This window comes from Carassius carassius, chromosome 39, assembly GCF_963082965.1.
Source record: "Carassius carassius chromosome 39, fCarCar2.1, whole genome shotgun sequence".
Lineage (NCBI taxonomy): Eukaryota > Metazoa > Chordata > Actinopteri > Cypriniformes > Cyprinidae > Carassius > Carassius carassius.
The window spans coordinates 8,999,608-9,013,654 of NC_081793.1; the positions used below are offsets into that span (position 1 = coordinate 8,999,608).

General features: G+C 38.0%; 1 long non-coding RNA gene across 1 annotated transcript; it reads left to right on the top strand.

Annotated features, from left to right (window-relative positions):
* Nucleotides 1–11,797: 11,797 nt before the first annotated feature.
* On the top strand, nt 11,798–12,792 carry LOC132121146 (uncharacterized). The gene is made up of 3 exons (XR_009426248.1): nt 11,798–11,969; nt 12,267–12,326; nt 12,716–12,792. It is a non-coding gene; the product is annotated as an uncharacterized LOC132121146 (long non-coding RNA).
* The last annotated feature ends 1,255 nt before the right edge of the window (nt 12,793–14,047 follow it).

Genomic DNA, 14,047 nt, shown 5'->3' on the forward strand with positions numbered 1-14,047 from the left:
ATCAGTGCAAAGGCACAAAATACGTATTCTTATTTGGTTTATATTTATTCTGAATATCATTCGGTTAATTGTGCTTACATTTATCTGCTTAAACCATAGCATCTCATTAATTACCATCAAAACTGAATGCAGGGCCGTACTTAGCTGATGTGGGGCCCGGTGCGAAGTAGGGAGCAATGCCCCCCTCGGCTTGATTGCGTTCTTGGGGTGGTGGGGGGTGCATTCAGTCCGTTTATCCCTCAAGTGCGGGGCCCGGTGTGACCGCACCAGTTGCACTCCCCTATGGGTGGCCCTGGCTGAATGTATGTTACTGATCACTGAACAAAGTCAGATAAATCTTTGGACCTCCTTGGAGAAAGTAGTCTCTTTCTAAATCCACTCCCACTTGCAGCATCACAAAAGTGCTTCGGAGAAAAAAACAGTATCACTTCACATCTATTTATCAAAGCTATTATTAACAAGTGAAATATCAGAGACAAGGATCAAATACAATACAATAATAGTTTACTCAAAACAATCTTTTTTTTTTTTAATCTTCATGTGGTTTCAAACCTGTATCCATGTCGTACATGGTGTCTGTGGAATAACATGAGTATAAGTAAACAACAATTCAGGTGAACAATTTGTTTTAAGGGTTATTTTGCCCCCAAATATAAAAATGATGTCATCATTTATTTACCCGACTGCTGGTTCCTAGGCATGTATGTGCGTTCATGACACGCAATTCAATCCAACTCAACTAGGAAAAGCAAACAAGTTGTGAACAATTAAGATGAATAAAAACACAAAATAAAATACAATCTATGTGCTTTTTTCTCTGAGGTAAATATATCTGTTGTGCTCATTGCAACAGGAAGTTATTACGTCATCATCTGTCATTTTGACTCTCATGACAACCGAAGCTTCAGTCCAGAGTCAGTGAAGAAAGTACACAGATACTTTTTGGGGGATTTCCATGCTTAGTTTTTTTTTTATGTAACATTTTTATTAATCTTGATTTTTTTCACAACTTGTATGCAATTCAGAGGTAACTGACTAGTGTCTCATGAACACAAAGTCATGCACAGAGACCAACAATCAAGTCAGGATGTTTGTTAAATAATATGAAAAAGTTCAGTATGTTTCTCACCAAATCTTATTGTATACCTGCAGAAAACTTGGAATATACATAACATGATACATAAGTGTCACGATCATTAGATGGAGTGCCCATGAGCTTCAGTAGAGGGCACTCCAGTCAGGACCATTCCACCCATTCACCACCAGTTGTCACTTGGACACTAGCACCTCTCAAACTGTTGCACCACACCCGAACTACATTACCCATGAGTCACTGCATCACAATCACCCTGCCACACCTGCACCTCATTCATCAGCCAATCTCCTTGCCACACCTGCACCTCATTTACACACACACATAAAAGCAGCACACTCACTCACTGCGAAGTCTTGTTCAGCCAGTCTGACATTTCCAAGCATTTTCCCTGTGTTTGTTATTCCTGTGTTTTGACCTTTGGACTGTTTATTCCGACTCTGATTCTTTGCTGCCTGTCCCGATCTCTGCTTGTTTCTGGTTACGATTCTGGTTCACTTTTGCAGTATCCACCACTCCTGAACCTTGTCCTGTTATGGCCGCCAGCCCAGCGCCTCTGCACAAGATGGCCGCCAGCCCAGCGCCTCTGCACAAGATGGCCGCCAGCCCAGCGACACTGCACAAGATGGCCGCCAGCCCCGTCGACGAGGTCATGAACCCTCCAAAGTCAGGGTTAGTCACCGTCAACCTTCCAGAGTCAGGGTTAGTTCCTGTTGACCCTCCAGAGTCTAGTCAGGTGACCGTTTAATTTTCAGAGTCTAGTCAGGTGCTCGTGGACCCTCCGGAGTCAGGGCTAGTCACGTTGGCTCTTTCAGAGTCGAGTCAAGTCACCGTCGATCCTCAGGAACCGAGTCAAGTCACCGTCGATCCTCAGGAACCGAGTCAAGTCACCGTCGATCCTCAGGAACCGAGTCAAGTCACCGTCGATCCTCAGGAACCGAGTCAAGTCACCGTCGATCCTCAGGAACCGAGTCAAGTCACCGTCGATCCTCAGGAACCGAGTCAAGTCACCGTCGATCCTCAGGAACCGAGTCAAGTCACCGTCGATCCTCAGGAACCGAGTCAAGTCACCGTCGATCCTCAGGAACCGAGTCAAGTCACCGTCGATCCTCAGGAACCGAGTCAAGTCACCGTCGATCCTCAGGAACCGAGTCAAGTCACCGTCGATCCTCAGGAACCGAGTCAAGTCACCGTCGATCCTCAGGAACCGAGTCAAGTCACCGTCGATCCTCAGGAACCGAGTCAAGTCACCGTCGATCCTCAGGAACCGAGTCAAGTCAACGTCGATCCTCAGGAACCGAGTCAAGTCAACAACGATCTTCATGAGCACAGTCAAGTCACCGCTGATCTTCATGAACCCAATCAAATCACCACAGATCTACCAGAGCCTCATCACATCTCAGCCGAACTCCCAGAGCCTCGTCACATCTCAGAGCTCTCGTCCTATCCTGTCACGGCCAGGGAGGCCGTCACTGAGCTCTCATTCATTCCGGTCTGGGCTACGGAGACCATCCACCAACTCTCTGTCTGTCCTGTCATGGCCACGGAGGTCCTCCATGAACTAACCGCCTGCCCTGTAATGGCCACGGAGGCCAGCTACCATCTCATCACGGCCACGGAGGCCGCTATTAACCTGTTAATGTTCTCTGTTTCAGTCCCACCTGAGCAGACTTGCTGTCCGGTGCCATCGACTCCACTGTGGTAGTCCTCTGCTCCGCCCTGGTGGGCTTCTGTCCCGTCTGCTCGGCTGTGGTGGTCCTCTGCTCCGCCCTGGTGGGCTTCTGTCCCATCTTCTCGGCTGTGGTGGTCCTCTACTCCTCCCTGATGGGCTCCAGCTCCACCTGCTCCTCTCTGGTGGGCTCCCACGCCACCTGCTCTGCCTTGGTGGACCCTTGATCCCGAGTTAGGGCCATGGCGGGCTCCTGTTCCCGAGTTAAGACCATGGCGGGCCCCTGTCTCCTATGTCAGGCCCAGGAGGGGCTCCTGTTTTCCTGAGTTAGGCCCAGGAAGGGCTCCAGTTCTGCCTGCTCTGCCCCGGTCCCCGACCATGGCACTTCTTCATGGACCTGGCCCTCCATCCCTCCCCCTGTTCCGCCTCCGCTCCACCGCCCTCCTAGATTGTTTTGAGTGTCTGGAAGCCGCTCCTTTGGGGGGGGGCTAAGTCACGATCATTAGATGGAGTGCCCATGAGCTTCAGTAGAGGGCACTCCAGTCCGGACCATTCCACCCATTCACCACCAGTTGTCACTTGGACACTAGCACCTCTCAAACTGTTGCACCACACCCGAACTACATTACCCATGAGTCACTGCATCACAATCACCCTGCCACACCTGCACCTCATTCATCAGCCAATTTCCTTGCCACACCTGCACCTCATTTACACACAAACATAAAAGCAGCACACTCATCTCACTCACTGCGAAGTCTTGTTTAGCCAATCTGACATTTCCGAGCATTTTCCCTGTGTTTGTTATTTCTGTGTTTTGACCTTTTGGACTGTTTATTCCGACTCTGATTCTCCGCTGCCTGTCCCGATCTCTGCTTGTTTCTGGTTATCCCTGACACACCTGACGCCATTCCTGATCTCTGCCTGTATGACCATTCTGTTTAATAAATGCTGTATATGGATCCAAACGCCTCAGACTCCTTGTTACAATAAGACCACTCTATTATACTTTTGCTACTGTTTTAAAAGCTTGATGTTATTTACCATAGACTGAGATTATAAGGGCAAGCACATTCGGGACATTTTATTTAAATCTCCTTTTGTGGTCTGACAAAGAAACATATGACATAGGACAAATTCAAGGGTTAGTAAATGATTATTTAAATTTGAACTATCCATTTAGGGAAAAGCATTGAACTCACTGTAAATGTATATATTTTTGTTGTAAAAAAAGTCTGTCTTACTGGGAAATAGGTCACAATTCCTGAATTCCGTGCTGATCTAATTGCGCTGAGGCAGGGCTTTGTCTATCAAAATGAATGTGCATAAATGAGACTTTATGAACAAGCTTTACACTTAAGAACAAGCTTTACAATATTGCCCCTGCATGGTTTCCCATCTGTAATGTGTGGAACTACACCTATATAATATTGTAAATAATAAATAAATTAAATAAATAATAATCCAGATTTCCTTTGGGGGAGGGACACAATGTGGTTCCTTATCACAATTAATCATGGGGACAAAACCATTATCTGTTCAGATGGCTAAAGAAATATTTACAAATTATAGAGGACAGACATAAATTATTTTTTATTTATATTTGAATAAAAATAAAGATGTTATAAATCATTTAGATTAACTAGATTAACAAACAACCACAAAAACCATCACAAGAAGGAACGGTAATGGACAGTGATGCCATTATTTGTGTTTTTTATGATATGATGATAATTATGATGGGAAAAAATGGATGCTGTGTTAATTGTTTTAAATATTGTAATATTTCGACGCTGATTAAAGTCGCTATAAATCAATATGATGTTATAAAATACATATTTTAAATGAGGTAAAACGCTTAACTTACTTCTGGTCTTTTCCTTCTCAAGCAACCTCTGCATCTGCACTGCATAGCAATTCAAATCTGTGAGAAACGGTTAGGCGAGCACAGCATTTAAATATCATCATAAAGTAATATCATCTTATAAAATAAGTTACATAATGTAAACGAGGTAAAACACTTACTTTTGGTGTTTTCCTTTGATAAAACCAAATTCCCTGTCTTCTCCTCATCAAGTGAAAGAAAATATGTCTCTTGAGAAAAAGTTTTGGAGAGAACAGCACATAAATATAGCTAGCAAACACAGAACGTTCCCCTAACGTTCCCGTATGGTTCCCATTTGGTTATTTTTTTGGGAACCAAACAAGAACGTTCTAGGAATGTTCCCTGTTGGTTATTTTTAGGTTTAATTTTGTAACCTTAGGAGAACGTTCTGGGAACGTTCCCTATAGGTTATATTTAGGTTTAATTTTATAACCTTAGGAGAACATTCTAGGAACGTTCCCTGTTGGTAATTTTTAGGTTATATTTTTATAACTTTAAGGGAACGTTCCCAGAACGTTCCCTGTAAGTTATTTTTAGGTTTAAATTCATAACCTATGGAGAACATTCTGGGAACGTTCCCTGTAGGTTATTTTTAGGTTATATTTTTATAACTTTAAGGGAACATTCCCAGAACGTTCCCTCTAGGTTATTTTTAGGTTTAATTTTATAACCTAAGGAGAACGTTCTGGGAACGTTCCCTCTAGGTTATTTTTTGGTTTACTTTCATAACCTAAGGAGAACGTTCTGGGAACGTTCCCTATTAGTTATTCTTAGGTTTAATTTATAACCTAAGGAGAACGTTCTGGGAACGTTCCCTATAAGTTATTTTTAGGCTCTATTTTTCTTAAACCAATTGAAAGGTTGCAAATGTTTTGTGCTTTAACAGCAGTGATCAAATGCTTAATTACATGACCATTATCAGGCGGTAGAGGGCGCTCATTGATTGGCAAAGTCTTTAATTAAATATTTCTGCAGCCTGTTTTCTTTTGTATTTACTTTTAAAAACAAGAACTATAATTAAATAAACAGATGATTGCAAAGATCGCTTTCAAAACCTTTTAAATGAATAGTTATATTACATTTGATATTGAAAAAAATGTAGTTTTTAGTGTTTCTTTTTTTAAATAGTGTATCGGACATAAATGGTCATTCACAATGTTTTAGTGTTGCCTTAACATTTTCCTTGAAGGCCCCCAACATTGCGATCAGGTCTTAGCAAATTACTAGTCATTTTAAGAGTTTAATCAGGGGCCTGTACCATGAAGCCGGTTTAGCTGACTAGCCAGGTAAGTTTCAGTTTAGTTTGCACCAATCCTGTACCATGAAAGTGGCTTGGCTAGCTGGGTTTGCCATACCTGCTCCGAGGCAGGTTATATTCTGAATTAGAGATCGCAAACTGAAATTGGACCAATCAGATGCGAGGAGATGAGAGAAGTGACACACGTCTGACAAAACAAGTCACTTTGTTCATATGCCATCATGGTACAGGCCCCTGCTCTGTTACCACTTTTATTTTCAAACAGAAGAATGGAAGAAATCGATGGCTTGTTCAGTTAAAAACAGATCCGGATACTCCAACTGTTTGGTAGTCAGTTTACAGAGTAACAGGTCGCCTTTGCAGGAACAGTTGAAACAAAAATGAAAGCCACAGTCTGGGTTGGCTCGCCATCATTACTTGCAGCTTGTACATCCTCTCCTCGTACACCATAAAAGAGTTATTGTGCAGTATCACTGAACTGAATTTTAAAACCTTACCTACACAAAAGATCATCAGTGTAAATCATAAAAATAAAGATTAGCAAAAACTGGGAACCATAGCATCATGCTACGTCATTCCAATTGACTCAAAGTGGTGGAGTGGTCACTTGTTAAGTCACCACTCCATCTTTCATATAAACATTCATATCTTGTTAATCACTGATAAATGGTAAATATCTATTGCAAGCAGCTATATATATATATATATATATATATATATATATATATATAGACACACACACAAAATGTGTAAATCCAGAAGCACAGTATTTATTTGGAGGTGTTTGTTTGATCATATTTACCAGGGGTGTGATTCATTCTGACCATGACCGTATCTGTTTAATATGCTTATTTTTAAGTTACACAATACATTGATTGAAAAAGAAACTCAAACTTTTTGTAATGGTAGTATTATTTTATACAGAATCAATTATTTATAAATTTAGAAGAGAATAAATTTAGTGTTGAATAAAATTAAGGAAAAAAATATATTGATCTAATATATATATAGCACATTACTTTTAAATTCATTCAGCTTCAATTGCCAAATATATCTTACTTTTAAAGTAAATGATACATTTAAAAAGGTATAAGTTCTATGCATATTTTGTAATAAAAAATTCCAAAAATTATGCAAAAAGACAAGGCCTTAGAGATTTCGGTTGCACTTTATTTTACAGTACGTGTACTAACATGTACTTATAGTGTACTTGCAGTGTATTTATCTAAGAAAGTTCTGGTAACACAAGGTAACTACATGGGGTAGGGTTAGGTTTAGGGGTAGGTTCAGGGTTAGTACCTAGTTGTTACATAGTTATTGTAATTACTATAATAAGTACATAGTATGTACATGAGGAACAGGACTGTAAAATAAAGTGCTACCGAGATTTCCTTATCATTTAATGCAGAACAAATGAATGAAATGGAAACCCTTGTCACTGTAAAAGACAGACAACCACACACACAGACCCCCTCCCCATATTTCCATGGAAACAATCATTTTGTTATAGTATTAGATTGCACTTCTTTGGCAGATATACTTTTTATCTGTTGTGCACACATTTGTGAACAAGCCTTGTTGGACTGTTATGCAGAGATGTCACTGATTACATACCCCAATCAACTGTGCCACCCATTCGCCTTCCACTCATCTGTGTCTTTCCTGACACCTTCCCTTGGTCTTTCAAAACTTTTAAAGGTTTTCACATTTAGCAGATCACAACCTGCAAAAATAATAAGAACAGATGAAATTATTATTATTATTAATAATAATAATAATATACAGGTAAACAAAAGGTCTTCAATAGTGCTCATCTATACATAAAGCCATAAAATAATACAATTATTAACACTGAAAAGGGTTAAATGCTTAGAGTATCACAAACCCCCCTATTTCAGCAGTGGTTAGTTCTCTCCGCAGTTGTAAAAAGTATGAAAAATGGGGGAGTGGAGGGGAAAAGAGGAATAAAGCATCTATTTTTCAAATATCATTATAATTGTGTGTAGCTGAAACATTTGCAAATATTCTCTTTCCTTCATTTTCTCTTACCGTTTCTCAGTTTTAGTCACACAGAAAACAAATGATGACAACTCATGTTGGTAGACAAAGCTATACATTTGCAATGTTTTCTCTGAATAATTAAATCCCTAAATAGTTATAATACAAGTGTATTATATGGTTGTTAAGATCATAATATTGATTGTCCGGTGCCTCGTGAGAAGCACAAGAAAAGAAAAAACATAAAAAGCCCCACAGTGAATCAAATGAACCAGCAAAGCAAGTTTTTGAACTGAATGAACTGATTCAAAAGTAAATTTAGGTTAAATAGTATTATCACTTCTTTTATTCAGTTACTTTCCATCACAGAATCAATTTATATAACTAACTCAAACAAGTACTAACGTTTTAATAAATGCACACAGAAGGACACAAGGAAGATGGACTTACTTAGGGGTGGATAACTTTATACACCACTGAGGCTTCAAGTGTATAAAGCAACTGACTACGTGCATCAGACCTGCCTAGTTGTTTCAAAACAACAACAGAATTAGTTTCACTAAGGTTGCAGGTAACACTTTATTTCAATAGTTCACTTTAGACATTCTACTAATAGCAATGTAATTAACTTTGCAACTACATGTCAACTAACAGTCATTAGAGTATTAGTAGACTGTCTGCTTAATATTTTCCAACACTTAATTTTTATGGGTCCACAACATACTGACTATCATAAATTTTGCAAGTACATGTCAACTAATTCTACTAACCCTAAACCTACCCTATCTATTCTGGGAGTAAGACGACATGTAGTTGCAAATTATTGAGTAGTTGACATGTAGTTACAAAGTTACTTATAGTAAGTAGAACGTCTAAAGTGGGCTATCAAAATAAAGTGTAACCAGGTTACACTTTTCTAAAAGCATTTATTATTAAGGGACACTGACAGGTGAAAGGTTACTGACCTTTGCTACTTCACTCTTTGTTTAGTAAATTTTCAGTCTGGATTTTGTGAAGCCATTGAAGAGAATGATGGTTTCCCAAAGCACATCTCACTAGAAAAGAAGATGGGAAAACAGGTATGATGTTTACAGAGTTATACATTCAAATAATAAACAATTTTTTCATGAACTACTCTTCAGGTAAAATGAAGCCAGGCTGCTTTAATTTAGTTTTTGGGTGCCTTTGCACTTCTAAATTCTTGATTTTATCTTTTAACATAATTGATGATGTTATTGATGACTTTAAAGTGACAGCATCCACACAATGTCAACAATAACTTGACCCAATTCACTGTTTATTTTAAATAAATGCACAACCAAAATTTACTGAACCAACAGCTTCAACAACAAATATATTTACACAGCTAATAAACATATTTTTTTTACAAATATATTCTTGTTTTTATTCTGTCTCCCAATGTTTTCTATGTCTAAAAATATCCTTTAATTTATACGCTGATAGCTCAAGACCACACAAGAACTTGGAATCGACGCTTACCTGTCAACCATCAACAGTGATTGCGCGGCTAACGTTAGCTGGCTCATCTTCATCCACTGCCTGCTCGCGTGCTTATCGCCACCTATAGGGTTGCTCAATTATATTTAACAAAGTGGGACTTTCAAACCTGCAAGAAAAAGAAAGCGGGAAAAAAGTATATTACTTATATTTTTGGTAACGCCATTGCTTTGAATAAAGTATAGTAAAACACAAACACTGCAGTGTTAGAAAACCCCACAATTTTTTACGTTTAATGACAATGTAACGCGGTGTGTCATTATATAAATGTACATTTTTTTTTTTAATTAAGATTTTTCTCCCCTCAATATTTAAGTTATTAATCGCGTGCCAAGCCCGCGAAACTGGGCAGCGGGCCTATAGACGGTTTCAACGGCCACAACATAAACAAACGTTACTGCGCATGTGCGCTTTTTTGGACCTAACTTAACTTCCGGTAGACTTCCAAATAGAATCAATAACAACAGCCAAGTCCCTCTAGAGTAGATATTTTTTGATAACAAACAAAATATGTTTGCCGCGTGGATCAGGCGGACTTAATGAAAATGCTAATTCATTCTTTGGCAGCAGGAGATGTTTTAAAGCATAGACACAAAGCGCGAGAAATAGAGGTTTCCCCAGTAACAGCTGTAAACAAAGCAGAGGTGTTACGCTCACACGCTGCTTTATCAGGCATATAACACGCAAGTCTTCCTTCAGAAATACAGCGATATAAAAACACCTGTGCCTCGTTTTGATATTTAAACATATAAATGTAAGGAATTATTATTATTAAACGTGCAGTACGTAACATTACTCATGTTTATTCAGCGAAGCCTTTTTGAAAATCGATCAGTTTTAAAATTGTGGCGAGTCTCCAAAAATAAATAAATGTATGGGACACACATCCCGCAGCACAACCACCTGACCCCAACTTCAGTGTACTCATCACCTTGACTTTAACTGCGTTTGTAGAAGGCACTGCAGCCAGACCGATATACACAACACAGACCGGAAGTTAACTTAGGTCCAGGCGCGTGCGCCCGATGAAACCGTCTTATATAAGCTGGGGTCTGTGCCCACCTCGCGCACGCAACCTGCCTAACGTACCCTTTGAGTGACATCACAGCAACTGCTTTTTCCTGAGGTGAATTACATTTTACTTAACCAATTTCGTTAAATTAAACGAATTTTCGTTAAATTATTACTTTTTAAAAGTATGGTCCGACAATAAATTAAATTAAATGTAAAACTATGAAGAAAGAAAGTAATGTAATGTAATTATAATAAGTAACGTTAATTATAATCGCAGACGGTCTGAGGGAACAGTTCGTTTTTTTCCATTAAAATAAAAGCCGTTTTTTTCATTCATGAAACACATTAAATTATTATAAAAACTGGACTTTTTTCCAGTAAATGTTGTTGTTGTTTGTTGATACCACATCGCACACAAACAACGATTTTCCGTCTCTTTGCGAAAAGAAACAACAAAACAAAGTCGCCCGCACACAGTGCAGCAGCAACAAAGTTTAAATTCAAATTCTGACCGCCATCCCTGTCCCTTGACACAGGTGTTGGTCATTTGCACTTGACCCACACCTGTCTCCCGATCCTATCTCCCGTCACAGACTTCGCTAACGTTATATCACACCCCCCTTGCCACAGAAAGGTAAGTTAAGTGTTCTTTACAACTTTTAAACAGCAGCTAGCCTAACAACTCAAGGCTATCTATAACTTCTAGCTGTTTTCTAGCATACACAAGGGGTGGCTAAATCATCTGGTCGCGACAGCGAGCGTTAAATCTTTAACAATATAACGTTATTTACATCCACTCACCACACAAAAAATGAGCACTGCACAGAGAGTTTGCGGTTGGTGTCCAGTCTGCCCTCTTGATGGCGTATTTGTTAGTCCTGAGGTAACCTGTAAAATAATATTTTGGGGTCTCCTTTTTTGTTGTTGCACCCCACCGCATAGCTAGCTAGTTCCTTTGCGACTGACGTGAATCAGGTAACTTACTCAAGGTGGCGGCAGACAAGTTTTAGAAGTGAGTGACGTCAGTGAGAAGACGTTGGTTACATTGGTGTGAGTGACAACGTCATTGCTAATGGAGCCAATACGCTCCGTTTGAGAGACGCTCTTTCGTATGGGAGTTATCTGTCATGATAACGTTCAATGAAAAGAGATAAATCAAACAACTATGCTTCATAATATCTTTAATTTGTAAATATTGGATAATATTGGGTTTTCACAGGTTTGACTGCGAGCGCGTGAGCTCATTCTCTCACACACACACAGGCACCGAGAGAGAGAGACTCCTAAACCTTCGATAATGAAATAGATCACCTCTCATTTTGTTCAACTATAACAATAAAACTAATAATAGTTATTATTATTATTATTAGTAGTAGTAGTAGTAGTAGTATAGTGTTTGTTATTATTCTAAATGTTTCTTAATGTGGATTATGTTTTCATCAGAGCCTTTGAGAAACTTTGAGAATTTATACCATGCTAATAATTTATTCTCTTCTCTCTTTATTTTCTCAGTGTCGATTTCCATCTGATTGTTGTAAGTCAACCTACATCTCTGATTTTTTTGCCAGATTCATCATAACATGATAATTGATCAATATATCAATTAAAGCAACTTAATGTGGCAAGTTATCTTAATGAAGACATTAAAAGGATACTACTTTAAATAAATAAATGAATAGAATGGAATCCTGCACCTCTGATTTGCCAGTTTCATCATAACATATTAATTAATCAATAATCACGGATGGAACTGAAAACATTTGAATATGAACAGACATATTTTACTCATATTTGGTCCTTTCTCCCTTTTCCCTCTTTTGTTTGTCAACAGCAGCTACATACACCCCAAAGGCTCTTTTAAGAGCCACACCACGAGAGCGTCTTTGGCTTTGTGAGTGTATATTTTGACTGACTATCAGATACCTCTCAGTATTTTGGTTTAGATCAATCAAAAGCAACATCATGCAGCATGTTGGTAATGTCTTAATGAAGTCATTAAAGAGACATTTCTTTTATTATTATTATTATTAATTAATTAATTAATTAATTAATAGAATGGAATTCTGCATCTATGATTTGCCAGTTTCATCATAACATTGAATTAATTAATAATCACTGTTGGAACTGAAAACATTTGAATACAGACTTCTCACTCATATTTAGTCTTTTCTCCTTTGATATTCATGATAGCATAATTTGGAGCATTCATACAATATTTGTAATGTTGAGTACTTTAATGTTTATGAGTAATATATTATTATTTCTTTTTTCATGTAATAGTTTTTGCATCATCTTCCACTGTCTCCCCACCTCCTTCACATTTTTGTCTTGCCACAGTCAGGGTAAGTAATATTCTTTATCTTCATGTTAAGGTGCTCTCAGTAATGTTGGTTTATATAAACATGCATTCATATATTTATGAAAACTGTTATGTTTATAGACAATTTCAACGGTTATTTGTAGATTTAAGGAAGTGACGTGTTTTGGTTTTCATGTTAAGTTATATTTAAAGGATCCTGTAATTCCAATCATCGTTTATTTTCAGTTTATGGAAATACCTTAACTGTTGCCTTTTCAATAGACTTAAAAGGTATGCGCTTGTTTTGATAAACCTGAGATTTAAAAATGGTACCACCGGAAATGCTTCAGGGCCAGACATGCGCAGTAGCATTCCAACGAGTTTATTTTTTACGTTCTTGAAATGGTCTATATCTTAAATATATTTTCAAAATATATATACTGTATTTTTGTGTATTTATATATACACGTAATAAACAGTACTACACACACACACATATACATACATACATACATACATACATACATACATACATATATATATATATATATATATATATATATATATATATATATATATATATATATATATATATATATATATATGGATTTCTTAATAGCAACAATCGGATTCATGATATTTTTGATATTATTATTATTGATATCAGAAATTAACATTTCTACCAGTAGCAATAAAATTCTTGATATCAAGTTTAAACATTTGATATAAGTAAGAATGTAAGAATTGTATTTCTGATATGGGAAATTGAAATTTCAACTAGTAAGAAATAAATTTTTGATGTAAAAAACTGAAGACTAGCTGCTAATAGATATAATGAAATATTGCAAAATATGCCAGTACCACATTTTCAACAAGTCCAATAATTTGGATTTAGAATGGATTCAAAAACCAAGAGGCAATGCTACACACGGCAGTGGAAATGTGCACGGAGATCACTGCATGAAAGGTGTATTGGAGAGGAGCCATCAGTTCATCCAGTAACACTTCAAGAAAGAATTCATGAAGAAAATTACACTGAAGACATCTCAAGTGTTAATGAAAGTGTAGAAATTGGGGTCAGTGAGGAAAACTGCAATTCAGAAACTGAGGATGAAAACAAAGTGGCCCAAACTTCACTCTCAACATTTTTACAAGAATGGGCAACAAAACACCTCATCAAGCATAATGCCCTAGATGATCTCCTGAAAGGACTTAAAAAAATGGACATCCAGAGCTTCCATCAACAGCAAGGACATTGCTGAAAACTCCAAGACTCATTAAATCAGTGGCAAAATCAGGAATGGAGTGTGTCC